The following is a 23,931-nucleotide window of genomic DNA, read 5'->3' as shown; positions in this document are numbered from 1 at the left end:
AAGGTAACCACTGACATGTCTGGGTTTAAATCTATCTTGCTGTTTGTTTCCTATTTGTCCCATCTGTTGTGTTTTCTTCCCCAACCCCCTTTTCTTTCTTTTGGACTAATTATGTATTTTTTAGTATTCTAATTTATTCTATTCTTGGCTTATTTTATGCATATATAAATTAAATTAATTTAAATTAATTATATATTTAATTAAAAAGTAGCTGTTCTGGGGTTTATAAAATGAATTTCAGCTTTTTACAGCCTACTTTCAAATAGTAGGATAACATTTTACATATGAGAACCTGAAACCTTATACTTCTGTTTGTCCTCTTATGTGCTATTGTAGTCAATTATTTTATTTCTACATATATTATAAACCCAACTGTTCATTGTTAATTACTTTTACTTTAAATAGTTAATTAACTTTGAAAGGACATTTAAAATGAGAAATAAGTATTTTAACTACATATTTACTGTTTCTGACACTCTTCATTCATTTGTATAGATTCAGGTTTTCACCTTGCATGATTTTCTTTCCACCTGAAGAACTTACTTTTTATTTTTTGTAGTGCAGATTTGTTGGTGACAGTATTTTAGCTTTTGTCTCTCTTGGAAACATTTTTACTTTTCTGTTATATTTGAAAGATTTTTACTGGATATAGAATTCTGGGTCAGTAGTTTTATGCTTTAAGCTTTTCATTGATGTCATTCTAACTTCTGCCTTGTACAATTTCCTGCCTTTTTTTTTTTTTAAGAGCTGGGGTCTTGCTATGTTGCCAAGGCTGGTCTCAAACTGCCAGGCTCAAGTGATCTCCCCACCTTGGCCTCCCAAAGTGCTGGGATTACATGCATGTGCCACTGTGCTGGCTAATTTCTTGCTCTTAAGATTCTTTCTCTGTCACTGGTTTTCAGCAGTTTGATTATGGTGCACCTTAGCATGCTTTTTCTTTGGGTGTTCGTTTGCTTTTCCTTGAGATTTTTGGATTTGTGGGTTTAGCCAGTCAATTTTAGAAATTTTTTGATCATTATTTTTTCAAATAATATTTTATTTTCTAAATTTACTTTATTTTAAAAATATTATTGTTATTGTTATTTTTTAGAGACAGGGTCTCGCTCTGTTACCCAGGCTGGAGGGCAGTAGCTCACAGTAACGTCAAACTCCTGGGCTCAAACAGTCTTCCTGCCTTAGCCTCCTGACTAGCTAGGGCTACAGGTCCTAATTTTTAAATTTTTTTGTAGAGACAAAGTCTCACTGTGTTGCTCAAGCTGGCCTTGAACTTTTGGCTTCAAGCAGCATTCCCGCCTTGGCTTTCTGAAGTGTTGGAGATTACACGTGTCAGCCACTGTGCCTGTCCTTAATTAATATTTTCTGTTCACTCCTTCTGAGATTCCAATTCGATATATATTAGACCATTTGCTGCTGTTCCATAAATCACTGAGTCTAGGTTCATTTTTGTTTGTTTGTTTCATTATGTTTAGTTGTTGGTGCTTCACTTTGGAGAGTTTCTATATCCATTTCTCCAAGTTTACTGATTTTTTTCTTTGGCAGCGTCTTCTCCTCTGTTAGTTCTACACAGTGAATTTATTGTTTTAGATATTGTGTTTTTCTTTCTCCATTTTATTTGAGTCTTTTATTTTCTATTTTTTTCATTGTATTTATTTTTTCCTTTACGTCCTTGAACTTACATAAACTTACCTTTTAAAGAACCTATCAATTCTGTCATCTCTGTCATTTCTAGGTCTACTCTATTGACTGGTTTTATAGGACACATTTTCCTACTCCTTGACACATTTAATACATTTTAATTGGATGCTGCCATTTGTGACATCATTGAGTGCTGGATTTTGTCACATTATTTTAAAATGTGTTGTTTGTTTTGGAAGGCAGTGACTTACAGATCAGCTTGATCCTTTGTAGCTTGGTTTGGAGGATTGTTTTGGAGTCTTTGAAACTACTTTAAGGAGTGCTTAGATAGTTGCTAGCCCCATTATGAGGCATGAGCTTCTGGAGAATCTACAGAATGCCCTCAGTATTTAATGGGGACATCTCCTGTGATTTGTGGGACTTCATGGGATCCCTTCCTGTACTGTAGTCCTAAAAGTGCCCCTAGGCCCAGAAGTTGGGGTGCTTGTAGTGTTCTTCTTATTTGTCTCTCATCTCTCAGCGGTCATCATTCTCCTTTATCATGTCTGAAAACCTTGATCATATACTTTGTACAATGTTGTAATTATTATGGTAGGAGAATAAGCCCAATTCCAGTTACTCCATCAGGGCCAGAAGTAGAAGTCTTGAAAATGAAATTTTTTAAACCAACTATTCATTTTGGAATACTTTTAGATTTATAGAAAAGTTGCAGGGATAATACAAAGAGTTTACGTGTACTCTACAATCAGTTTCCACTACTGTTACTATTTTACATTATTGTCACACACTGTTTACAACTAATAAACCAATGTCGATGCATTATTATTTACAAAAGCTCATACTTTATTTGGATTTTTCTTATTTTTATCCATTGTCCTTTTTCTGCTTCAAGAAACCACTTTACATTCAGTTGCCACATTTCCTTAGGCTCCTCTAGACTGTGACAATTTCTCAGATTTTCCTTGTTTTTAATGATCTTGATAATGTTGGAGTATTGGTTGGGTATTTTGTATACTGTCCCTCAATTTGGATTTGTCTTATGTTTTTTCTTTATAATGGTTAGACTGGGCTTAAAGGTTTTTGGGAAGAAGAATATAGATTAAGTGCCATTCTTATCACATCATATCAAAAGTCTGTAGCATTAAAATAACTTATGTCAATTTAATAAATAAAAATGACTTAAAATGATAATGTTAACCTTGATCTCCTGGATGAGGTGGTGTTTGTCAGGTTTCTCCATAATAAAATTACCCCTTTATCCCTGCTTTTATTTCCCTGGGATTTATTTCCCTAGGAATGAACTGTGACACCACAGGTGAAATGGTGCCAACCCTGGAAGCTCATTAGAGACAGTGCTCAGGGTTTTTATTAGCGCTATTCGTGTAGACACCTCCTTAGCTGGCATAAACTCAAATTTTAGACTCCCAGGAGGAAAGCAGGTGTTTGATGTAAATTGTATTATTTATGCAAACAGTTTAGGCATAGTGGAGCCACTCTTATCAGTTCTGGGAGTGGTGGGTCCCTCCCAAAATCTAAGTTTTCAGATGTCAGCCAAGGGCCAACCTTGTAAGGCCTTTCAAAGGATAGCAGTCAGGCCTGGTAGGTTAACTCCTTTCCCATACAATGAAAACTTTATCTCTTCTCCCCTGTTTATTTACTTCTTCAGTCATTCATTTATATCAATATGGACTTACAAATTTTAGTTTTTTACTTTTCATTATATTCTAAACCTATGTTGTTTATTTTGTTGCTCAAATTTGTTTTAGCTTTGACCATTAAGAGCTCTTTCAGTCAGCCCCTGTATCTCTAACATACCACATTGTTTTATTTTTTGAGCCCTTGTCTTGCTCTACCTTCTCTACTTTCTTTGTTTCTGATACTCTAAGATGCTCCAGGCTTATCTTGTATATTTTCTGCCCGAGTCCTAGAATCAGTATTTCTTCAAGGAGCCCTGCTTCTTCTTTTTTCTTCTTCGTCTCCGTCTCCTTCTCCTTCTCCTTCTTCTTTTTTATTTCTGTTTTTGGAGACAAGAGTCTCACTTAGTTGCCCAGTGACTGGAGTGCAGTGGTGCGATCTTGGCTCCCTGCAACCTCCGCTTCCGGGGTTCCAGCAGCAATTCTTGTGTCTCAGCCTTCCGAGTAGCTGGGACTACAAGCGCACACCACTATGCCTGGCTAATTTTTGTATTTTCAGTAGAGACAGGGTTTTGCCATGTTGTCTAGGTTGGTCTTGATCTCCTGGCCTCAAGCGATCCACCCACCTTGGCTTCCCAGAGTGTTCGGATTACAGATGTGAGCCACTGCACCCAGCCCCTGCTTTCTTTTTGTAGTAAAGTTTAAAAATGTTAAAACATTTTTGAAGAAAATTTGAGAAATATAGGAAGGCATAAGTAAAATAGAAGAAAGAAGTAAGTATATCAGAAAGTTAATCAATGCTATAGGTAGTTACTATTAGCATTTTGTTGTGGTATTTAATGAGGTTTCAAAGAAAAATATGAAGTGATTGTTATAACCTTTTTTTATTCTTGTTTATATTTCACATGTGGTGGTAATTACATAATAGACGTAAAAGCAGTTTTCCTTCTACCTAAAACCTTTATTTTCTTATTTATTTGTTTATTTGAGAGGGTCTCACTGTCACTCAGGCAGGAGTGCAGTGGCGCATTCATGTCTTACTGCGGCCTCAACTTCTGGCCCCGTTGATCCTCCCGCTTCATCCTCCTGAGTAGCTGGAACTGCAAGCGGGTGCCACCACACCCAGCAAATTTTTTTTTTTTTGTATTTTTTTGTAGAGATGGGGGTTTTGCTATGTTGTCCAGGCTGGTCTCAAACTACTGGGCTCCAGCAATCCTCTGTCTTGGCCCCTCAAAGTGTTGGGATTACAGCTGTTAGCCACCTTACCCAGCCTACCGAAAACCTTTCAGTCTCTTTTCTAAACTCCAGAAAAGAGAGGACTCTGAAAAGCTGAACTCTCTGGGGGCTGTAGAAGGTTCTAGCATTGATATGGTATTTGACATCTGTATAGAAAAACTTGCCAATTTCTCTTTTTTCTTGTGGTAATTCTGGATACCAGTTTAATAATTTTGGAGATACTTAAAACTCTCAATATGAGGAATAATTCATATATTTTTACTTTTTTCCTATGAATGAGTAATTGAAGAATTTTGTTTAGCCAGATTGTTTAATTCTCATCAATTACATAATATTTCTAGTTAAATCCAAACTTCATTCTATATTAAGTAACATTTTATTCAGATCCATATCTAAATAGCAATATTTTGTAAGATTTACTAAGAATTTTTCCTGGTATGTATGGTTTTGGTGTATTGGAATGTACCTCTGTTAACTCTCTGCTTAAAAATGTAAAGCAAGTAGCTACTTCAGTGAATCCTCAAAGTGCCAGTTAAATGGGCATAGAGTTAAGTGGAAGTTGATTAAAAGAAATAGGGAAACCTACTTTTTAACATGTTGAGGGCAAGAGAACTTCCATGGTCATCTTTTGTGTCAAATCTTTTACTAAATAGTATTTGGCTCATGCCAGGAGGACCTTATTCAATAAAGGCTGATAATATTGAATTTGGAATTTCTTAAAAATGTTTTAAAACTTATCATTTAAAAAGCCTTCTTTAATATATAATCTAAAAGTGGGGAGGAGTATAATTGAAGGAAATTATCCAAATTAGATTTTTCTGCTTTGCCAAGGATATGCCATCAAGAAACAATTTCTGTGACTTTTTATGGTGATGAGGTATGTGATACAATTTGGAGAATTCTGAATTTATAAAAAGAATAAAATCGAAAGTTGGCATCGTTTGTCTTTTGACAATCTTGCAGTAAGCTCTAGGCTGTGACTTAGTTTCTGTGATTAATTGGCAGGTTAAGGATAGAAAACTCATTTGAAGATTGATAGCAGTATCATTCTTTGTGTAATTTAAAAACAGGATTAGTAGCTGGAGCAACATGGCAAGAACCTACTTCTCCAAACAAAACAAAACAAAAAAAACAAAAAAAAAAAGAAAAGAAAAGAAAAAAGAAAAAAAAGAAAGAAAAAATAAGCTGGGTGTGGTGGTGTGCGCCTGTCTACCCAGCTACTTGAAAGGCCGAGGTGGGAGGATGGCTTGATCCCAGGAGTTTGAGGCTGAAGTGACCTTGTTCGTGCCACTGCACTCCAGCCTGGGCAACAGAATGAGACCCCATATCAAAACAAACAAAATAGGATTAGTAATCAAAGGATTGTAAAAGCATTCAGAATATAGTGGGACTCTTCCATCATCATCTAAAAGGTTTGATTGGTTGGATGCATATGTAGTCATCCTAGTTAATACTTTGCTAATCTGGATGATAAAAGTTTAGGAAGGATTAGAAAGAAAATACTTATTCCACTAAGCTTTGCTAAGATGTTTGTGATTAATAGTTGAAATAGTAACTATTTATTTTATTCTTTACATTTCAGAATTGAGTTCAGAGAGAGAATGAGGCTCTGCCCACATAGGCCTATGGACTTAATCTCCATATAAATGGGAAGTGCCATAGTCACCTGCTTTGTGTATATGATAAAGCCCTGATGTAAAATGGAACTTCCAAAATAAGCTCTGAAATTAATTTCTTGCATTTATGTTCCAAAGAAACTATTAATTTGCCTGGGAGATAAATATATATATACAGTCAGTCATATATATCCATTATATATACACATATCTGTATCAGTCATATATACATACACATTATATATATAATGCACACATGTATAACGTATATATACATTATATATAATGCACATGACTATATACATTATATGTATGATCATATGTACTTATACATGATTACATGTACGTTATATGTACATGGTTATACATTATATATTATACATGATTATACATGGATATATACATATAATGTATATACAGTCATGTGCATTATATATAAGATATACGTTATACGTATGTGCATTATATGTATATATAATGTGTATGTATGTATATATGACTGATACATATATAATTATATAAAATATATATGTTTACTATATGTAACATATTTATATTATATATTATATATTTATATAATGTATATTTAAATGTATTTTGAATGTATATTCATATACAAATTTTCATGAATGTATAATGTAGTCATGTGTAGATAATGTATGATGATACATTATATATAATGTATCACTATATACATTATATATAATGTATATATGTATATATATGACTGATTAGATAGACAAGAAACTTTAGGTTCTGATTTTTTTTATAGACCCATATAGACAAAACTTAAGCAGAAGACAATTCATTTTTATTAAAGTTGTGAGAAAATCGCCTATTATTTGACCCCTTCCCTCCCCCCAAAAGTTATCATACTCTAACATTCTGTATGACAAATAGTTTTGCTTGTTATAGTTTGTAAAGGTTTACTGGAAATGAACCTCAGTTACTTTGATGGAACATTATAGCCAAATAGTAGTAAGTAGCTTTTAAGATTCATATGATAGTAATAGGCTTAGCTCAATAGGAGTACAAAGAATATGGCAAAATATCTAGACTTACGCCTACTAACTTGTCTACTTACTGACATGGTTCAGTTCTGAGCCGTGGCATTTAACAATGTAGTTTGGGTCTAATGTAGTTTGGCTTATTTCCTGAATTTGTTAACAACTGTTTGATGAAAAGAGGATTGTATTATGAAATCACTTTGGGGGATAAATTAATCAGAAAGAAAAAGTATACTAGTTTCTGTAAAACATGGAATATTTTGCATGTTGACATATATTGTTGATGTATAAGAATGGGATGTATTATAGTATGTAATGTTTCTGAGCTGTGGGATGCACTTTTTTCATTCAGCATCTTAAGGCATGTTTTCCATTATATGAGGAGAAATCCTGGTGTCTAAACTAATTCTGAAATGTCTCTAATCGCGATGTACCCAAACAACAGTATTGTGGTATTATGGTTCTGTGTTGGTTAGCCTTTGCCTTCCTGATTTGAATTTACTTTTTAGGTCACCTTAGGAGTAGGGATGGCCATATTTCTTGGACTGCTCTGAGAAAAAATATACCTTCAAATGACCCCCACCCCTTCCAAAAAATACCACTACCACTGAATATCTCTTAATGAATTTCCCATAATGTATAATAGTTTTTTGTGAAAGGATGTTATTTTAGCTTCTAATATAGTGCCTAGCCATTTGGCTGTGAATAAATTTATTCAGTTATTACTTTGATCACTGCATTTCCTTATTCTTTGTGTTACTTAAAGGGTACAATGCTATAGATGGATTGGTACAAATGTATTGCTACATATGGAAAAAAACAACTCTAAACATGTGACCTTCAAAGTCACAGTAAACTAATATGAGGCCAAGACATTTTTCTTCTGATAATGACATATTATTTGTTCATTTTGGTTGTGAAATTTTTCTACTGTTTTCTACTGAAGAGCAGTTAGGCTTTAACAGCGTCTGCTTTCAGTGTAGAACAGCTTCTATAGAAGAAAGTTTTACAGATGTTTAGTATTTTATTTGACCAGAGGATTTCTCGCTGTTCATTGACATTTTGACTATATGATTTTCAAGAGAATTATGTGCTATATTAAGAATAGAAGACTGTATTTTTAACTAATCCCATTATTATAATAGAGTTATCTCTTTTGAATAAGTTGCGTGCAGCAGAGGAAAGTTTGTCCTGAGCTGAGCAGTTTTAGAGGCTGATGGAGGCTCAGCCATAGTGTTCATTACATCATCTTTTCATTCCATTGGCCAGCGTGATCTCTAGTGGGGTAAGTGAGACAGTGGACTCTGCATCATCACAAACATGCTGAGAAAATCACTGCTTACTGCCTGGGTGTGTAGAGGGGTGGAGAGAATTTACTACTAAAGTCACCTAGAGGAAACTGATATTGAAGTCAGTTAAATACCTCCAGTTTTTTTTTTTTTTTCCATCAGCTATTAAAGGAAAAGATTTAAAGATTTTATACTAAATCCTAATTTATTTATTTATTTTTAAATTCTAAGGCCCTTAATGAGAAAAGTTGGTACCCAAGGGCAGAGCTTCTTACCCTTGTCTGTATACTAGCAGTGGTGATTACACAGCTAGAGACACTGCTCCTCAAAACTGGTTAACAGTAACATAAACAGAGACGATAATCTTGGCCATGTGTATATCTGCATAAAGAAAGGTGAGGGTGTCCTTCTGGGCACTTATAATAAACTCGTAAGCTTTTATTCAACTGGATAGTTCATCTGCATTCAGCGGCATTTCCACTATAGTTGTGCGTCACTGCAAGACTGCATGGTAATGAAGCCAAGGCACTGTGGGCCAAAACTCTGCTGCCTGTGAGAAGAGAAGGGACAGCGGCTTGGAGAGATAGAACGGCAAAACCGCTGCTGCTGCTGCTTCTGCTTCTGCTGCTGCTGCTGCTGCTGCTGCTGCTGCTTTTGCAGCTGATTGAGACACTATGTTGAGTCTACAGGATTCTGTGTTTTTTGAAATTAGCATAAAGTCCTTGTTAAAGTCCTGGAGCAGCAGCTGTAAGTATATATTCCTACATGAAAAAAAAATGCTGAGGTGTTATTATCATTGCCATTCCTTGCATGCTGATTCTTCGGACCAATCCAAATAGATTAAAAGCTGTTGAAAATAGCATGAAGAATATTTTCTTGAATGGTAATCAGTAAGATAGAAAATCTAGACATGCACACATCAGACAGTTGTAAAATCAGTAGTTAAATTTTCTTTGATGAAAATTTACCAGCCTTGAATTTCTTGGTAATGTGTGTTATTCTGGCAAAGTTTCTCGCAATTAGTCATAAATGGGGGTTGGGGGGTGGGATGGGGGAAGAAGACCACAGATTCTAATCTCTGCAGGGTTATCAGATACCAGTACTCTTCCATACTTCTGTTAGCACAGAATGTTGTTTGAATCAACATCAGCTATCTTAAGGCACTAGAAACATAATATAATGATAATAGCTTTCCCTCATTCTTCTAATTGAAGTTATAAAGTGTAATTTTCATATGTAGTAAATTTTCTGATAAATAACATTCAGGATGATATACTTAGATCTCAAAGTTCAGTTAAGTCAATACAACTGATGCCATTGAGCTATTATTCTGTCCATAACTCTCTTCCTAACATATGAATTTGGCAGAAATACTGCTTTTGTTCAATATTTCAATCACACTTTTTCCCTTAAGATCTCAAAACACTTACCATAGTCTGTTTACTTTTTTGCCAAAAGTATAGTAATACGATATCAAACTCATGAATTAAGCAAACACAGGTTCTATTATCATGTTTGATTTTGGTCAAAGAAAATTGAAGTATAGAAAAATTGTGACTTTTCCAAGGTCATACAGTGGCAAAGAACTGGAATAGAACCTAGTTGTTCTTGCTCCCAACTGTGCTGCTGGTGCCTGAGCAAACTAATGAATAAAATATCAGAAATTACATTTACATTTTTCCAGGTTAACTCTTTACCAAAATATTTATTTAGTGTAGTTTTGTTTTTTAAACAAATAATATAAAAGAGAAAATATTGACATGAGAACAAAAACCCTCTTAAGATAAAGTCTTATTGAATATAGTTTGAGAAGGTTTGTAAATGCAGCCAAATATACTGCATTTACAATCTATTTCTTTTATTTTTGATCTGTAAGTAATTCTTCCATATGGAGATACTGTTGTGCCAGATGGCAGAAAATTATCTTAGTTCTAGGAAAGTTTTTAAGTGACTATACATAGTTAAAATATTGGGAGAATTGTAATTACTGACTAATTAAAGTTAAATACTTTTACTCGTTAAAAGGGAGATAGTAATGTAGAATACATTTTTGCTCAAGTAAACTGGACTGTAGTTTCTAATCTTTCTCTCAGTACTGGTTCCACTGCTTCTCCCATCCTCGCCATGTACTTTTTTAAAAATAGTAAGACAGTTTTATAGTGAGAATAAAGCTATAATTAACAAGTTCTTATAGAAGAACAGTGTTACATCACAGCACAGCAGCTTGCCTTGTAAAAACTTTGTTTAGGTACTTGTGAACTATGTGGTTATCTTGTTTTGAGACCATTTAAATATTTCTACATGTCGTTGCCTGAACTCTGTAACCAGCCACAGCCAAATCTTGTTTAATCGTACTCCTTGAATCCAATAGTGAACCAAAACCAGATGTTTGTAAAGCCTTTGTTTTTTAGCACTTGGTAATATACTGATTCAGTCAGTCTGGGGTATCCCGTTGCCCTTGGGCATTCATAGTACACTTCTCATGAAGATGTTTTTACCATTCTGAAGCAATAGGTTAATACTGGAAAGAAATTGCTAGTCTCAGTGTTCAGTAGGGCTCTGTCCTTGTCTGCCGTAGCCCTGGAAAGTGGAAGAATGTTTTTATTTCACCATTACCTGTGGATGTCTTCTTTGTATTCACTTATCTTTGTTGTATGAAAGAGTTAAATACAACTCATGGGGGGAGGGGTTAAAATATTAAGATCCTAAAAAAGGATAGTAGTTAGCTGTTCTTCCTAGGAATGTTTTTATAACATCAACACTTTTGAGTCACCAGCATTTTTAGAGTGTATACTATTGTGCTGTGGCAGATAGAAGTATAAAACGTGTTCCTTTCTCTCGAGGAGCTTAGAGAAAGTATATGTGAAAAGTTATAGTAAGGAAGTCAAATGAGAAATGTTGTATGTGCACTGTGACTTACCAAATGACTGTTACAAATAAAACAAACGAGTCCAGAGATAGAAGGAATCACATTGGTCTGTTGGGCACGGGAGCTCACATTGGTAATCCTAGTACTTTGGGAGGCTGCGGTGAGAGGATCACTTGAGCCCAGGAGTTTGAGTCCAGCCTGGGCAACATAGTGAGATCCTGAGATCCTGTTTCTACCACTACACAGACACACACACACCAGGTGTGGTGCGTGTGGTCACAGCTACTCAGGAGGCTGAGGTGTGGGAGGATTGCTTGAGCCCAGGAGCCCTGTTCATGCCACTGTACTCCAGCCTGGGTGACAGAAGGAAACACAAAAAATAAGAAGGAATCACATTGAACTACAGGGTTGTGGAGACTTAAGAGGGAAAGGGATTTTTCTGAGTTTGGTGTTGAATGATAGGATGCTCTCCACGATGGTAGGTAGTACTGATATCCACTGTCTCCCCAAACCAGAAACCAGAGGTTGGTTAACACGCCTCTTTCACCCCAATCCATTTTGGTCCTTGACCGCAACTTGCCATTCTGCCTACTCAAATTTCCGTCGTCTCTCCTTCTCTCCACAGCCACTGCCCTAGTTCAGGCCTCTCTTCATGATCACCTGGAATATTGCCACAGCTTCCGTATTGGTCCTGTTTGCATCTTCCACATTGCCGATAAGGGTTCCTTTTAAAGGCTGGCTCTTCATGTCCCTCCCCTCCTTACCTAACAGACTTTCTGTCTTCCGTGGGGGGAGGCCTTTCATCATCTAGCCTCTGCTCATTTTGCCTGTCTCTGTTCTCACCATGCTTTGCCAGTTCTGGAAGCATTCTGTGCCTTCATATTTGCTGCTACCTTTGCCTGGAATGTACCCCCTCATCTCTCTTCCTGCATCACAATGATTTTTACTCCTCTTTCAAGACCCGTTATTCCTTTAGTCAGCCACATAATGCTTCATCTGTTCTCTTCTTCACTTTAAACATCATTGCATCATTATACTCATCATCCTGTTCATGTCTTTCTTTGCTACTTGAGTGTAAGCTTCTGGAGGGTATTGGTTGATTGTCTTTTTGTTCTTTGTGTATTTAATGCTTATTTAAGCTCTGATAAGTGTGCACACAAGTAAGATATTGGGTAGGGCTGCAATAATTTTTGTCGGAATGAATTTATAATAGAAAAGAAGGTAGGAGCACAAATACATGACCCCTTTTATAATTTGATTATTAATATTATGCTACTGATGTCTCTCAGGGGAACAATTCCTGAAGTAGGAATGCATAAAATGATTTTTTAGTGATTAAAAAAATAAAATTTCATAACATTTTATTTAGTGAATTTCTTGGAAAGAACAGAGGAAAACCTGATTTATTAATAGCCTTTATAAAAAAATGAAAAATGTTTTTTCCATTAAATAAATTATATATTTCAAATTTCTCCCCTACGCTCCTGAAGAAAAAGAAAAAAATCTATGGGTTTTGTCATCGAACCTAACTTAAAAGCAGTGTATATTATTATAGTTCTTCATCATTAATTATATTAGTGTTTCTTATTTATAAGATACATTTGCATGCTTTGTATTAATGTTAAATGATACTTTTTATATTAGTCGCTAGAGGCCCTCTGGTTTCAGGGCCTGCTTAGCTGGCAGAATGTTGATGCAGTGCTGCTGAAGTTTGATTATAGTTGAGCTTATTTCTTTCAGTAACAACAATGAAGTGACATTCATATGGCCTAAATTCAGGATTTTGTCTTTGTGCCAACAGTTTTAGGCATTACTCCTTTTAAAAACTGAATCAGGAACATTCTGTTAAACCAGCTGTGTCGTGAGGATGTTATCATTTAAAAGATTGGCTTAGTTCCCTAAAATTGATAAGACAAAGCAAGGCTCAGTACTGAGATCTGTTGGTGTAATGCTAAGATCACAGATGCATTTACTGTCCATATAATACCTCTTGTAAGCATATTAATTTATAGAATTTATTTTGCACTCATAATTTTATGAGAGCTGATGTTTCAAAGAATTTAGTTTTTATCACAGACATAAAAAGGATTGACCTTCTTAAACCATAATTTTATAAGTTAAAATGTGAATAAGATATGGTATGTTAAGAAACTATATTTGCATAGATTACTTGCATTTTTGCACAATGAGAAAAGTTCATAAATTGTTTTTAATACTCAGATTTTTTTTGGATTGTAAAAATAGTAAAAACCAACCCCAAAAAGCACATTATACATTCATCTAAATTTCAGTTAAAATCTGTGTGTTATTTGATTGCAATAATACCATTTGTTGAAGTATTTATAGGTCGGTTATTGTGGTAAATGTTTGCACATGTATCTGTGTATACTCACATTATATGCACATACATTCATTAAATCTCTTGTAACCTTCAGCATGAAAATCTCAAGAGGAAAGTTATTGCTGTTTTTCAAAATAGCAACTTTATTGTGAGATTCACATGCTATAAAATTCATAAAGTATTCAATTTGGTAGTTTTTAGTGTATTCCAAAATTGTACAACTATCACCACCATCTAACTGCAGAACGTTTTCATCTAAAAAAGAAACCTCATTAATCTACTTTCTGTCACTATGGATTTGTCTATTCTGGACATTCATTTACATGGAATCATACAATGGGTGTTCTTTTGTGACAGAGTTCTTACACGTACTGTATTTCCAAAGTTCATTTATGTCATAACATGTATTGAATAATGTTCCATTGTATGGATATATCACAATTTTTTATCCATTCTTCAGTTGATAAATTGCTGTTTTATAGAGTAGTAAATTGGGGCTCAGATAAGCAAAAGAACACTAAGAACACTCCCTCACCCCCCAGAAAATCCCACACTCAAACTCTTTAGCTAACTTTCTCTACTGCTTCATATTTTAATTGAAGGCTTCCCTGATTAAGTGATACCTTAGCAAGATCTGAAGGAAGAAATAGTTAACAGTTTGGGAGATAGGTGGGTGGGCAGAAGGGATATCAACTGAGGCTGGAGGGAATGGCCGTCTTGACTGGAGCAGAGAGCTGTGGAGAGCATGGTGGAAATGAAGCTGGAAAGTTAAGCAAGGACTAGACCCTGTAGAATAGCAAAAACCTTGTTGTGGATTTTGGTCTTAATCCTAAAATAAATGGGTAACCATTGATGGACTTTGCGACAGTGATTGGGGTGATTTCATCAAGTTTCTGTCTTTGGGGTGGTGCCAGGAGACAAGTTAGGATGCTATTGAAATAGACCACATGTGAGATAAAGGTTGAACAAATGGAAGAAATGTTATTTATTTAGCAAACAAATATATAATACCCATGACATGCATAGGTACTCTTCTAAGCACTTTATGAAATATTAGCTCATCATAGTTATGGGAAATATTTAAGAGGTAGGAAAAATAGGACTTGGGTTAGGTACAGGAGGTAAAGGAGATTTTTAACTAGCTGTTTGCACAACTAATTTTGTAGGGTCATTTACATTCTCATTGACATCAGTTTCAGAAGTGTATCTGTTGAGAGTTAATGTTGGTCATAGTGGAAAAGAGTCACCTGTTGCTTATTGTCAGAATACTCTTATCATCCCTCAGATAAATGTGTCTGCTTTGAGAACTAGATCCTCGACAAGAAAGCCAGCTCATTGTACTGTTTAGTAAACAACGTGAACTTTTCATGATGGTCCCTGAAAAGTGGGATTTCTAGCTCCAAGTGTCATTGGATTTAGAGTCATGGGCCTGCTTTATCTTTTTTTTTTTTTTTTTTTTTTTTTAATTCTAACTTCTTAAGCTAGGTTCACCTCATTTGAGAAAGGAAACATTCAATTTTCGAGACTAAACATTTAGTGTTGTGAGAAGTACAGTGTGTGATTATTGGACTCATTATGTATTTGAGTTTCACAACATGCTTTAAAAATTGTTATTGATAAATATTAAAGACATAGTTTACTAATGAGATTTAAAATCAAGAAAATCCAACGTAGGTGGTCACAATATTCATAGGTGACTGAGAGTATCCAAATCGGTCAGGTGACTGAGAATATGCAAACAGGCCAGAATAATATCTCTGTTACATTTGACCCTCTATTTTATTAACATTTCTGTCATGACCTTTCTCTGTTTGTACCTGCTGTAGTACTCATATATAGACTCAGTCTTATAGCAGGCCCTGGGTCCTATCCTGTGCTAAGATAGGGAGTTTGGTACAGCCCTAGTTCATTAGTTCAAGAGACTTACCATCAGCCCAACCTCACTACAAATTTGGAACTGACTTTGTTCTTCAGTTGTAGTATCTGGGCTATCCATTCTTGTGTCAAAGCCTCCATCTGTAATTATTGGTATCTCTTCGTTCCTGAACCTTTCCTGATCAAACTTTGGTACTCCATTTCCTTCAAATGTGGAACCCTGCTCTGATCTTGAAGAGAATGAAGTTCTGCTGACATACCTTTTTGTTGATTAAACCTACCTCCCTAGCTGTGTGCCTATATATTTCCTGTTCATAAACTTTACATTATTCATCTGTTTGCTAGGATAACATCTGCTGTTCTGCTGGACCTCCCTGGTGCTTTTTACCTGTTATCATATTCTCTAGGTACCATCTTCTGCCTCTATAATTAGATACCTTATGACCTCCAACAATGCTGGTATTCAGTCATTAGGCATCTTTCTGGCTGTAGCTCTTCTGATAGCCCCTCTGTACTGATGGCTTAATATTTTAAGTATTATACCTGCCAGCTCTCTTGCGTATTATAGGCATAGCCTGTGCCAAAGTCTCAAATCACTGGGCTCTGGCCTATTCCACTACTGGTCAAACTCTTAGTCTTCTTTTCTGGAAGTAACTGTTCTGCAGTTGCATTGTCACATTGATAAAACAAGCTTGCTAGCCTTTTGCAGGATGAGAACAGGTCGTGTTTTTTTGGTTATTCTTCCTAGTCTGTTGATGTGTGATACCACAGGACATTGCCTGTTTGATGGAATTTTTGACAATTTTACATCTATTAGTTGGTTTTCATTAAGCGTGCTATTTTCCAATTTTTAAAATTTTGCTAAATGATTAAAGTTTTAAGGGTTTTAACAGAAAGATAATCAAAGAGAAATTCATTTGAATGGGGAAGGCTGTAGAATAGAATTTCCAAATTGTCAGACCTGTTCTTCCCAGGAGGTAATGACTTGTAAATGTCATAGAAAATCTTGTAAATTGTTTTATAAGCTGTATTTTCAGTTACATTATTGATATATGACACAAAGTAGTCAAGGCATTCATAAAAAATGAGGAATGAATTATTAATATCCATTATCATGCAATATAGTAACAATATAACAAATACAGACTTACATTTGATACATTAAGTCGATCCTTTTCTCTTTAAAATAAGCTGATTATTTTAAATGATATAAATGATTTTGGAACAATATCTGAATGAGAGATTTTTATTATAGGGAGACTATATGGAAGAAAATAAAAAGATGATTCCAGTAACATAGCCTTAGTAATATCGTTGAAGATAAGGTTAGTAGTGTGTTTTTATGTAGAGAGTGCAAGGGCATTGTATTGCCATGATTTGATGTGTAGGGCTTTAATATGGTTGGAATAGAACTACTTGATGGCTCTTATTTGTGGTATTATAATTACAGGTTTCCTTATTTGTGGTGCTCTTGAAACCTTTTAATGATCACAATTAACTTTAAGTAAAATTATTGTGTAGAGCCAACTGTTCCATTTTAGAAGAATAGGGTAAAGCAATAGTTCACAACCCTGGCTGCATATTAGAATCAGCTTGGGGAGCTTTCAAAAACATACACATGCCTGGGCGCCACTCCAAAGATTTTGATTCTGACTTAAGGTATGGCCAGAGATGGGCAGCAAAGTTCTGGGTCAAGTCAGAAAGCTTAGCATTGTCAGAATGCTGAGAGTATATATGAAATATTTTCTGTGGGTGGAATCATCATAAACAATATGACAGACAAATTCTTATATGTTTGCCAATTTACTAATTTACAGTGAGAAATATGCCAAGTGGATATTAATGCTAGAGTTGGCAGGCCATCCTTTGCTCTCCTTGTGGGATAAGCTTATACAAAGCTAAATTATTATCAGAAGGTTGCACAGAGAGCCTGAAGATCAAAGAAATGTATGCCCTGTTCTAGGGGCCAGAATATTTATCCTTTTAAGAACACCTTTTCCACAGGGCATTACCTTTTTGTCAGTGCTGTGTTAAATGTTTCATTTCCCTGTACCTTACCTGCAGTAGGTGATATAAGTATTCTTTTTAGTATTTGCCAATCTGATATATATATAAAATAAAAGCCCATTGCTAGTTTAATTTACATTTTCTGGGTACACTGTTTGAACATTTTTTTCATATGCCTGTTGCCTTTTTAGACTTGCTGTTATGTGAATTGCTCATGTATATCTTCTGGCACCTTTTCTTTATTGTGTTGTCTGTTTCTTGTTATTTTATAAGAACTCTGAATGTTCTATATTTTCTGTCATCTACATTATAAATATTTCTCCAACTTTGTCTTGTTTATGGTATAATTTACCCTAAATATTTTAAATTTGTATTTGGTTAAATGCATTTATCTTTAAAAAATATACAATTTTGGGTTTGCTCTCTAGGCTACAGGTCTTTTCACCCCTTGATTATATAAGAAGATTCCTAATTTTTTCTAAGGTTTTGAAAAATGAATTTTTAACTTCATGTCCATCTCTGGACTTTGGTTTTTTTGTTTGTTTGTTTTATCCAGTCAGGTTTGGAATCTGATGGACTTCGGTTTTTGAGTATAGTTATTTATTTTTTCTTTAGATGAATGGCCAAATGTTTCAACATTATTACTAGATAATCTTTTCCCTTCTAATTTTGCCAATGTGAATTCTTACTCTGTAATGCAGGGGGTTCTCTTTTCTCTCTCTCCCTTTTTTTAAAAAAAATTATCTGATTTATCTACACTTGTATCTACTGTGTTGATTATTGTTATATTGTGTTCTGATATACTCATACTATGTTTTGATATATGTCTTGATTATAGTTATGTTCTGATTATAGTTAATTTCAAAAAATATTCTTTGTATTTTTTAAAGTAACTTTTTCGGCTTTTCTTGAGTGTTTATTCCTCCATGTATACTGTAATATAGATTTATCCAATAAACCTAGACAAAATAGTATCAAAATTGTAGTTGGATGGCCGGGCGTGGTTGCTCACACCTGTAATCACAGCACTTTAGGAGGCCGAGGTAGGCAGATCACCTAAGGTCGGCAGTTCGAGATCAGCCTGACCAACATGAAGAAACCCTGTCTCTACTAAATACAAAATTAGCCAGCATGGTGGTGCATGCCTGTAGTCCCAGCTACTTGGGAGGCTGAGGCAGGAGAATCGCTTGATCCTGGGAGGCAGAGGTTGCAGTGAGCCGAGATCATGCTATTGCACTCCAGCCTGGGCAATAAGAGCAAAACTCCATATCAAAAAAAAAAATTTTTTTTTAGTTGGAGCTTTGCTAATTAATATATTAATTTTATGAAAATTGACACATGATAAATCCTTCCATCTATGACTATGTCTTTCCACATGTTCAGATCTTCCTTTGTATCTTCTATATTAAGAAGTGCTTGTCATTTCTTCTGTATAAAGTCCTATGCTTTTCTTATTAAATTTATTTCTACTGATTTTATTTTTGCGAATAAAAGTTTTTTTAAAAATCAATTTCTATTTCTAGGTGATTATTGCTAGTTAATAAAGTTTCATATCTTTTTTAATGTTGGTAACAGTGATTTAATTTTTTAATATTATTTCATTTACTTACAATCTCCAGGATGGTGTTGAATAGCAAGGCAAAAATCAGCACTTTAGTTTCTGTTTTTAATCGAAACAGGTTTGTTTTGAAGCCTATATTATTTGCTGCTGATGTTTGTTAAATATTTTGTTTGTCTTCTTTGTCTCTGGCTGCTGGATACCATTAGGTGTACAGTTATATTACTTTGTTTGCTAATTGAGTGTAGGTCAGACTGCTACTGTCTTTTAAGAAGCAATCCCAAGAGTGATGGAAGGGAAAGTAGCCTAAGTTAGCAGCAGTTAACAGCCTGTTAAGATAGTAGGAGGGAGCCCCATTGCTTCTTGTCTTTTCTCATCATCTCACCCTCTGAGCTACAGAGGACTTATCCCATCTTTTTCGATTCTGCTCAGCTTCATAGCAGTCAGAGAAAAGGGCTACACATCTCTATGTAGTTGTCAACCTCCCCCAGTCCCTGGGTCCAGGTATGTTTGCTGGATGAGGTCCTGCAGGATTCTGGTGTTTACAGGACTATTTTATGTTGATTCGCAGGTCCATTTCCAGCTCAAGGAGAAAGGCAGCCACAATAGCTTTTTCACTGGCAGTGAATATTTATATGGGGGGAGGAGTGGAGAACAAAAATGAAAACAACATTCTTGTTCTTACACATACTCATGGTTGCAATGTAATTCAGCTTGTTAATTTGCTAGAAGGGAAGCAAAAGAGGTTAAATTTGACCAAGATTATAACGATAATGAGTAGCCAAGTCAAATCTAGAGCCCTTGTCTTCTGGCTCCCAGGTCCATGCACATTTTTAAAATATTTCATTATCTCTAGGTTTTTAGAATAGTTTCTTAGCTGAGCTCCCAAAGGTTACCAAAAAAGCACAAGAAAATAATAACCTAAAGGAAATTATAGCTGAGTGAATAATAGATTATTTGGACAGTATGTCATTTTTCTTGAGCTTTATAATAAGTGATACTTCTGTAGTAGACTTCAAGTAAAAAACATTGGACATATGCCAAAGATGTCGTAGGACTTCTATGTTTAGAAACTCTTTTCAATGAGAATAGTTCAGGATAAATAAACGTTTTAGGGACAGCTGTCCAAAGAACAAGCAGAAGTAATAATTTTTCTGTCCATTGAAATGGAACCAGAAGCAAAAACATTGAACTGGATAGTGAGGGAAAATGATTTCATTTGCACAAAATAGAAATATAAAGTATTTAGGAATAGAATTAATAAGAGTTAGATCTCTCCTCTGAAGGAAAGTATACATTTTTTTCCTCTAGGTACACAAAAGAAGATGAGTTAATGGAGGTGTGTCAAAAGCCAAAAAGTTTTACAATATAAAGATGTCAAGTTTTTTTCAAATAAGTTTGTGAAGGTATGTGTAAGCTTGAAAGTATGAGTGACAATAGCTGAAGATGGTGAATACATAGGAATATTTGTCTCCACAAATAATAAAACCTATTATAAAGGTGTAACAATTAAAAGTCTGGTACTAACACAAACACAGATTTTTAATGAGCAGAATGGAAAGCCTAGAAAAGCATATTTGAATATGGATTTAGTTTATGATAGTGAGTAAATCAGTGACAGAATTTCAGTAAATGAACCCAAGAGAATTGATTAAATATTGAGGAAAAAAGATAAAATCTTTATTTTGTATCAGTAGCTCAAGTAAGTTACAACTGGATGACAAATTTAAATGGAACAAATAAAGCGAACTGAAGAAGAATTAAAATATAGGTAAGTAGTTAATCAAAATGGGGAGGCTTTTTTGCTCTTTTTATGCAAATGAATTAGAAGATACAACCAAAATATTAGATTTGGGAAATATTTATTTTAAGCAAACAGTGTGATAAGAATTTGGACCTTTAAAGCAGAGAAGCATCCATCCGCATTTGGTGATTATGGAAGAAATGAAGTTATTGATGGGAAAGTTCTTAGCAACCAGGACCCAAGTTTGTGTTCCAGCGCTGCCACTCCCACGTGACAGTAGCTTTAATTTGGAGTCAGTTTCTTCATCATAAATACACTATAACTAGGAGTAATGTTCTGGATCTAATTCCTACAACCCAGTCGTTAAGCTATTAATGGCTTAAGAGCCTCTGGGGTGTGAATATTTATACCAGGGATATTGGCAAAAGCTACAAATTGGGACCCTCTCCCCTGCCTTTTGTTTTCTTTTGTTTTTAAGAGAGCCATTTACCAGCATATTACTTGAAATAAGAATAGATTTGTTAGACTAAAAAGATAATATTTTATGTATTAAATTATGTTTTGTTCCCATTGGAAATAAACAGCATCTGGTATGCTTTTCACTAACATGGAGGAATTTTGAGGTATCCTTGCCTTCTAAAGCCCACTCTCTGCTCTTGATAAGCTATATCTGTACATCAAATGATATTTTCTGTTACAACTCTCAACACACACAGCATACACATTACTTATATTTCCTTTTTTCCTCTTCACATTAGTTGCTTTCAAATGTACGTTTTTCCTCTGGATAGGTAGTTGAAAGGTCTGGTACTGACACCAGTTCAACTGACCTCACCAGAAATTGAAATTTGCTATTTGCTCTTATTCCCCAATGCTGATTTTGCTTTTTTTGTTTACTACTTGTAATCTGTCTACCATATAAGCCAATCAGTGTTTTTGACATTTTCATTTTAATTGACTTATAAACTGTGAACTGTCTTTGAGTGTGATCCAAGTATGTTATTGTTTTAAGCTCCAGCTTGAGCTGTTGTTTATTTTCACTCTTCCCAGGCACTTTGGTTGTGGCTGACAGGGATAGGATAGGCTTGTTATTCTTTTCTTTGGCTTTTATTTTGTAAATTAATCAGCTTTATTTTTTAACATAATTTCAGGTTTACAGAAAACTTGAGTAGAATATAGTGAGTTCTCATATACCCTCCCTCCACTCCCAATTTCTGCCTTTTAGTGTGGTATGTTTGTTACCATTGATGAAATAATATTGAAACATTATTATTAACTAAAGTTTATGTTCCAGTTAACTCTTTGGGTTGCACATTCTGTAGGTTTTGACAGATGTATAATGACATGTATCTACCATATACTGTCCTACAGAGGAGTTTCACTGCCCTAAAAATACTGTGTTCCACCTGTTCATTCCTCCCTTCTCCCAAGCCCTGGTAATCATTGATCTTTTTATTGATTCTTTTCCAGAATGTCATATAGTTGTAGTCATACAGTATGTAGCCTTTGCAGATTGGCTTCTTTCACTTAGAAATATACACTTAAGGTTCCTTCATGTCTTTACATAACTTGATAACTCATTTCTTTTTAGCACTGAGTAATATTTCATTGTCTGAATATATCACAGTGTATTCATTCACCTACTGAATGACAGTTTGGTTGCTTCCAAGTTTTAACAGTTATGAATAAAGCTGCTGTAAGCATCCATGTGGAGATTTTTTGTGGACATACGTCTAAAGCTCCTGTGGGTAGATACCAGGGAGCATGTTTCCTGGATCGTGTGGTAAGAATATGTTTAGTTTTGAAAAAAAATGACCGAACTATCTTTTAAAGTGTCTGTACTATTTTGCATTCCCATCAGTAATTAATGACAGTCCTTGTTGCTCCATGTCCTCACCAGCATTTGGTGTTGTCAGTTTTGGACATTAGTCATTCTAATCAGCATATAGTAGTGTATCATTGTTGTTTTAATTTGCAATTCCCTGAAGACATATGAGGTTGCACATCTTTTCATATGCTTATTTGCCATCTGTATGTCTTCTTCTGTTAAGGTGTATTAAATCTGGTGCCCATTTTTCACTTGTGTTGTTTGTTTTCTGGTGGTTGAGTTTTAAGAGTACTTTATGTATTTTGTATACCAGTCTTATATCAAGTATGTATTTTGCAATTTTTTTCTCCCAATCTGTGGCTTGTCTTTTCATGCCCTTAACAGTGTCTTGCAGAGCTCGAGGCTTCATTTTAATACTTTTTTTTTTCCTGGATCATGGTTTTGACTAAAAAGTCACCCGTCAAACCCAAGATCACTTAGATTTTCTCCTATCTTCTAGGGGTTTAATAGTTTTGCATTTCGCATCTAGATCTGTGATCCATTTTCAGTTAATTTTTGTGGAAGGTATAAGTTCTGTATCTAGATTTTTCTTTTTTAACATGTGGATGTCTAGTTGTTCCAGCACTATTTGTGGCAAGGTCTCATTTCTTCATTGAATTGCCTTTGCTTCCTTGTCAAAGATCAGTTGATAGTATTTGTGTGGATCTGTTTCTGGGCTCTCTATTCTATACCATTGATCGGTTAGTCTGTTCTTTAGCCAGTACCATACTGTCTTGATTACTCTTGAAGTCACATCCTGTCAGTCCTCTGACATTTTTTTTCTGCTTCAATATTGTGCTGGCTGTTCTGGGTTATTTGCCTTTCCATATAAGCTTCAGAAGAAGTTTGTTGATATACATGAATTAACTTGGGGGGTAGGCTGCTTTCTAAACTAAAAATTTTGTGTTTGCTTTTTAAAGTCAGATTTTTTTTTTTTTTTTAATTTTACTTTAAGTTCTGGGATACACGTGCAGAACATGCAGGTTTGTTACATAGGTATACAAATGCCATGTTGGTTTGCTGCACCTATCAACCCGTCATCTATGTTAGGTATTTCTCCTAATGCTATCCCTCCCTTAGCCTCCCACCCTGCAACAGGCCCCAGTGTATGATGTTCCCCTCCCCGTGTCCTTTTGTTCTCATTGTTCAACTCCCACTTATGAGTGAGAACATGCGGTGTTTGGTTTTCTGTTCTTGTGTTAGTTTGCTGAGAATGTTTTCCAACTTCATCCATATCCCTGCAAAGGACATGA

The 23,931-nt window shown here is 35.0% G+C and overlaps 1 protein-coding gene across 26 annotated transcripts in view; it reads left to right on the top strand.

Moving 5' to 3' along the window:
• FRYL (FRY like transcription coactivator) overlaps positions 1-23,931 on the top strand; it is a 286,610-nt gene that overhangs the window by 109,102 nt on the left and 153,577 nt on the right. The window contains exon 1 of one of the 26 annotated variants that reach the window (XM_074039751.1): positions 20,776-20,838. The exons of the other annotated variants lie outside the window; for them this stretch is intronic. The gene's annotated coding sequence lies outside the window, so the exon portion shown is untranslated. Of the gene's footprint in view, positions 1-20,775; positions 20,839-23,931 lie in introns of those variants that run through there. 26 annotated transcript variants of the gene reach the window in all.

Source organism: Macaca fascicularis, chromosome 5 (genome assembly GCF_037993035.2).
Source record: "Macaca fascicularis isolate 582-1 chromosome 5, T2T-MFA8v1.1".
NCBI classification, from domain to species: domain Eukaryota; kingdom Metazoa; phylum Chordata; class Mammalia; order Primates; family Cercopithecidae; genus Macaca; species Macaca fascicularis.
The sequence above is the reverse complement of the archived record's forward strand: the minus strand, read 5'-3'. Positions and strand labels throughout refer to the sequence as shown.